This window comes from Bos indicus, chromosome 1, assembly GCF_029378745.1.
Source record: "Bos indicus isolate NIAB-ARS_2022 breed Sahiwal x Tharparkar chromosome 1, NIAB-ARS_B.indTharparkar_mat_pri_1.0, whole genome shotgun sequence".
Classification (NCBI taxonomy): domain Eukaryota; kingdom Metazoa; phylum Chordata; class Mammalia; order Artiodactyla; family Bovidae; genus Bos; species Bos indicus.
The window spans coordinates 56,037,294-56,043,660 of record NC_091760.1 but is presented as its reverse complement, the minus strand read 5'-3'; the positions used below and the strand labels follow the sequence as shown (position 1 = coordinate 56,043,660).

Sequence of the window (6,367 nt, the reverse complement as noted above, 5' to 3'; positions counted from 1 at the left end):
TTAGTATTAATTGCTCATTTCTGTAAGGCAACTTGAAATAATAAGAAAATAATTTGTATTTTATTTATCAGCACATTACAGTATGCTTATATTGCCTCTAAATGAGATAGAGACATTGAAAAACCACTTTTTCTCTCTCATCTCACTTGCCCCCTCCTGCTCAGTATTTCTGATGATTCACATTATCAGTCAACAAGTTTAAGAAAGTTCTTCACATATGACTAAAATTTACAAATCCTATTTTCGGGAGCGAGACACTTTGGTATTTATAAAATGCTTAAAGAAGATAATTAGTGGTGGCATAATTTTCTTTCAGTTAGTAGGTTATGGAAGACTTTCTCCTTTATGACAGTCTCTTTTGTCTCAGAAAGTAAAACCCCATTGCACTAGTTATCACAGGATTAACCTAGTTGAGTCATGGTTAGGTGTAAGAACACTTTGTTTTTTTTTTTAATCTCACATCTTCAAAAGTATCTCTCCCAAAGTCATCTGCTTGCTCAAAGATTCCCATTTTAGGGGGATGCTTCCTTAAATAGAAAATGAATGTAAACTATTTATCACAGCTCCTGGTACTATATTACATCAGCTCTACTGAAGAGGTAATGGGCACTAAGATGTTAAACTTTCCAAAATGAGAAAATAGTGGCAGGGCTAGGATACAGACAGACAACTCTTAATTAGTGCATTTAATGAATCAACTATTTTTACTCTGAAAACAGCATGGTTACTTTTAAGTCAAGAGGATTTGATTAGGTGAACCGTAACTTTATTTTAGGATAGGGCAAAGCCATGGAAGACACAACCATTTAGCTCAGGGCACATTCATATATGTGAAGTTGATGCCAGCTGCCAGCAGCCCCTTGACTGCTACAGACCTCGGTTTTCCACTGATGAATCTTCCATGTGAATGCAGAAGTAGATGCTCCTAAAGCCATGTGCTACTCCAAGTAACCCATCTGCTCCATCAGGTTACCAGTTCAAAAGGGACAGAAATAAGGATGCTTGTATTAGGCAAGATTTAGTGTGAAAAGGAAAACAGGATTCTAAAAATATCAGTGAGTAAGACATTAGTTCAGTCAGTCAGTTCAGTCGCTCAGTCATGTCCGACTCTTTGCGACCCCATGGATCGCAGTACGCCAGGCCTCCCTGTCCATCACCAACTCCCGGAGTTCACCCAGACCCACGTCCATCGAGTCAGTGATGCCATCCAGCCATCTCATCCTCTGTCGTCCCCTTCTCCTCCTGCCCCCAATCCCTCCCATCATCAGAGTCTTTTCCAATGAGTCAACTCTTCGCATGAGGTGGCCAAAGTACTGGAGTTTCACCTTCAGCATCATTCCTTCCAAAGAACACCTAGGGCTGATCTCCTTCAGAATGGACTGGTTGGATCTCCTTTCAGTCCAAGGGACTCTCAGGAGTCTTCTCCAACACCACAATTCAAGTAAGACATTAGAAAAGCCTAAAACTGTAGAAACATGCCCACTCGTCCAGTGCTCATGCTGACTCCACCTGTACAATTGTTTCCATGCTTTCTCACTCTCGGATATTAAATAACTATCATTTAAAGCTTTTATTTTAAAGACCATGTTTGTAAACATTTAGGTATGTCTTTCTATGTGACAAATGCCATACCAGTTGTCTAAAACCAGCTAATGCACTTGGAAACTTACTGAATAGTTATATTGCAGGAGAAACAGAAAATGTGTATATTACTACCTGCAAGTAATAAAAGGAAGTTGGCTTCAATGATCAGCAAGTGGCAATGGGCTTGCTAGCATCCTCTGGAAGACTCTCCGCAAGGCAGGTTGTTGGTGTCTATTTTTCTCTTTCCCTTCGTTTCTCCTTCATACCGCTTCATATTATAAGAACAAAACAACTAAAAAACAAAAAAGTAAAAAAAAAGAAAAACTCCAAAGGAACCTTTGGTGACTCTTTCTCCTCCTGCCCTTTCCATTTATAGATGAAGAAATTGACAAATACAGAAACCTCTGCCTCTACCACCAACCAAAAAAAAAAAAAAAAAATTAAGTTACTGGAGAGAAGTCAGACAGCTAATGCTGAAAAAAATTAAAACAAAAGAAAATTAAGCATAGGCTATTGATTATCTTAGAAAAGTAACACAATGTAAACATTTGAATCTAAAGCAAAGTCAATAAATCATGGAACTATAGAGTAAGTGTCTCAAATATGTCATCCAAAGTCACCCACTGTGAATCTCATGGCTAGCTCAGTGGGAAAGCTAGAAGCAAAGTCTCCACTGATGGTCTTCTTCAGCTTCTTAAATTCCAGACTATCTCAAATGTCTCCTGATTCTCACCTGATGTCAACCTGCTGCTTTTTACATGCACTAACAGAACATTTCAAAACTCCTTCCTCTTTTATGAGGTTAGTCTATGTAACAGGAATTGGGGAATTTAGAACTACAGAGCAAGACAAATAAGATATCAAAGAACTAATACTTACATGGGCAATCCAACAATAAACATGTAAACAAATAAGTAAGCAAATTTATTGACAAATTGAAAAAAAAAACAAACCTGAAAATTGTTATTACCACAAAGGACCTAATTGGACCAAAAGATATAAGTGAAATTGAGAAAAACAAGGTGGTCAGGAAAGAGCTCTCTGTGGCTGTGACATTTGAGCTGAATCCAGAGAATGGCAAGGAGGCGGGGGCGAGCTGGGAAGCCTCCATAGGTGGCCCTAGTGGTAAAGCACCCGCCTGTCAATGCAGGAGACAAAAGAGACATGGGTTTGATTTCTGGGTCGGGACGATCCCCTGGAGGAGGAAATGGCAACCCACTCCAGTATTTTGGCTTGGAGAATCCTGTGGACAGAGGAGCCTGGTGGGCAACAGTCCACAGGGTCTCAAAGAGTTGGACACTACTGAAGCGACTTAGCATGAAGGCATGCCTGCTACAGACTGGGAATGAGACGAATGCCAAGAATTCAGGGACAAACCCTTTGGGCAGAGGGACTGGTGAGACCTGTCTACTGGTTATGTCTATAAATAGAGCAAAGGAGAGCTCTCTAAGGGTGAAAAGGCAAATGCAAGGGCCAGAGCAGGAAAGCTCAGACACCTTCCAGAAATGGTAAGACAGCAACATTCGTTGGAGTGAAGGACACATCCTGGGGCTAATAGGTAGGCAGAGGTCAGGTGAGGACCAGCCCCTAAATTTTCTGTGAAGGCATGAAATGGATGGAGACATTGGAGGCTTTTAAATGTCTTCTTTGTTTATCCTGGAGTGGACTTTGTTTGGTTGATTCAGATTTTAAAAGGTGTCAGGGAACTCATCTTTTTAAAGTCCTCAGGGAAATCTTTTCCAAAAGAAAAATAATCAACCTTCACATGTGATTATTAAGTTTGAAATAAACAAACTTAACTAGCTCACATTTTAAATAAAGTGTGAAATATGGTGTTTTGACTGCTTTTAATTTGTAATCTAATTTTAAAATCTTTTGTTTTTAAATCAGCATCTAAAAAACACTGCATTTATTTTCTGTAGCTTACCTGTAATAGATTGCAGATAATAATAGATAGATCACTGTCCCACTGACTCCTTTTAAATTAGGAGGTATTTAGGAGTACTTAACAGGTGGCTCTAGAGGTAAAGAACCCAAAGCAGAAGACATAGAGATAAGAGTTCCATCCTTGGGTCAGGAAGATCCCCTGGAGGAGGGCATGGCAACCCACTCCAGTATTCTTGCCTAGAAAATTCCATAGACAAAGAAGCCTGGTGGGCTTCAGTCCATGGGGTCACAAAGAGTCAGACACAACAAAGAGATTTAGCACAGCACAAAACAAAGAAAATAGAAAAACTGAAAACTGCTTTCCATCTGTTCAAGGTGATTACTGATAGCACACCATATCAATTTTGCATTGGGAATCTAAAGCAGACAGTCTTTTAATTGTCAGTGTAAACAACTATGAATTTTTTAGTTTATGGAACACACAAGTGGATAAACAGCTATTTTTACAGTTCTATTACTGTGTTGTTTTTAATTAGATACAGAATGCTTACTAAACCTTAAACTTGATGTCAATAAAACCATCAATAGACATTTATCAAAAGTTTACAAGGTTTAAGGTGCTCTACTGAGTGGTAGTTATTCATAGACAAAATCCAGAGGATTACAATCTAGGAGGGGAAAACTAGATACACATGAAAAGATGACCAATAAGACTAGGTAGCATAGAATAAATTAAAACTCAGTGGTAGAGATCAGAAAGTCATCGAGGTTCAGATTTGGAAACGTTTCAAAACTGAGTCGAAGTTCACACTACACATTGGGAAAAGAAAGTCTGAGCCAGGTGGAGAGGAGAGTAGGAACTGGGGAGGGCAAAGCAGATAAAAATGGAAAATACTAAACAATTGCTCTAGTCCAATCCCTCTGTCTTGTCAAAAATTTAAAAACCGTATAAACTAAAGCCAGATCAATAAAAGTATTCAGTAAGAGTTTACTGTGCACAACATAACAGTTTGTGAACTGCATGCATACTCAGTCAGTCAGATGTGTTCAACTCTTTGTGACCCTATGGACTCTAGCCTGCTAGGCTCTGCATCCATGGGATTCTTTAGGCAAGAATACTGGAGTGGATTGACATTTCCTCCTCCAGGGAATCTTCCTGACCCAGGGATTGAATCCGAGTCTCCTGCATTTCAGGCAGATTCTTTACTACCATCTGAACTACCAGGGAAGCTCAGTTTGTGAACTAGAAGTCTTCAAATTCAAAACCAATGTGAAGAGGCAGGACATAACAGGGTGACTTAAGAAGTGAAAAGCAGGAAGTCATCTAACTTTTACAAAGATTATTTATTACCATAAATGTTTCTAGACAGCAGGTTAAAGGTGCTTGTGTTACACCATTTAAGAAAATAATAAAGTTTATTTTTTGGTTATCAGAGGCACTTATAAGAAATGGGCTTGTTAGGTGGCACAAATAGTAAGGAATCTGCCTGCCAATTCAGGAGACCTAAGAGAGACTCGGGTTTTAACCCTCAGTTGAAAAGGTCCCCTGGAGGAGCAAATGGCAACCCACTCCAGTATTCTTGCCAGGAGAGTCCCATGGATAGAGGAGCCTGGCAGGCTACAGTCCATGGGGTTAAAGAGTCAGACACCACTGAAAAACTAAAAACACAGGCAGACATGCATGTGGATTAAATGGTTTTTTCTGTTTGGGGAATTCTCTAGCCTGGTCTCATTTTATTTTATTTGAATGGTCTTAAAGCCCCTAAGCAGTCCATGGGTTAAAACTGGATCACATTAACCATTTCTGATTCTGTTTCTACAGTTCTAGCCCTCTGTCAGAGAAACTATGACAGGTTCTACCTCTTGCCATGGATTATTTCTGTGGGTCCTAAGAGGGTGTGCCCATGTGCTCAGCCACGTCCTCTCTGCTCCCTTGGAGGGCCCATCATCCCTTGCTCGTTCTGGCGACGAAGATGATGCTGTGCTGGTGAGGAGCAGCAGAGAGAGGCCTCACTGCTGTCTCAGGTCCTACTGTCTTCCCGGAAAGAGCAGTAGGTTGGACCCAGGGCCCCATCTCCTTCTTGCTACCCACCCTTCCTCCATCGTAGCTCACTGCTGCTGAGATGTGCAGTGTCTCACTGTGGTCTCTCCGGTTGTAACTATACACAGTCACAGACTGAAAGGGGAAAATCCCCTTCTTTTAGCATTGTGCTGTTCATGCTGCTACATGAGCCCAGAAATAAGACTGACTTTGCTCCGTCTCTCTTGCAAGCTGTTCAGTTCAGTCGCTCAGTCATGTCTGACTCTTTGTGACCTCATGAATCGCAGCACACCAGGCCTCCCTGTTCATCACCAACTCCTGGAGTTCACTCAGACTCAAGTCTATCGAGTCAGTGATGCCTTCCAGCCATCTCATCCTCTGTCGTCCCCTTCTCCTCCTCCTGCCCACAATCTCTCCCAGCATCAGAGTCTTTTCCAATGAGTCAACTCTTTGCATCAGGTTGCCAAAGTACTGGAGTTTCAGCTGTAGCACCATTCCTTCCAAAGAAATCCTAGAGCTGATCTCCTTCAGAATGGACTGGTTGGATCTCCTTGCAGTCCAAGGGACTCTCAAGTGTCTTCTCCCACACCACAGTTCAAAAGCATCAATTCTTCAGCACTCAGCTTTCTTCACAGTCCAACTCTCACATCCATACATGACTACCAGAAAAACCATAGCCTTGACTTGACGGACCTTTGTTGGCAAAGTAATGTCTCTGCTTTTGAATATGCTATCTAGGTTGGTCATAACTTTCCTTTCAAGGAGTAAGCGTCTTTTAATTTCATGGCTGCAGTCACCATCTGCAGTGATTTTGGAGCCCCCCCCCCCAAAAAAAATAGAGTCTGACACTGTTTC

The 6,367-nt window shown here is 41.1% G+C and overlaps 1 long non-coding RNA gene across 1 annotated transcript; it reads right to left on the bottom strand.

Annotated features, from left to right (window-relative positions):
- Positions 1-759: 759 nt before the first annotated feature.
- On the bottom strand, positions 760-5,702 carry LOC139178930 (uncharacterized). The gene is made up of 3 exons (XR_011563344.1): positions 5,332-5,702; positions 1,717-1,876; positions 760-956 (listed from the first exon to the last, which is right to left on the bottom strand). It is a non-coding gene; the product is annotated as an uncharacterized lncRNA (long non-coding RNA).
- Positions 5,703-6,367: the final 665 nt, after the last annotated feature.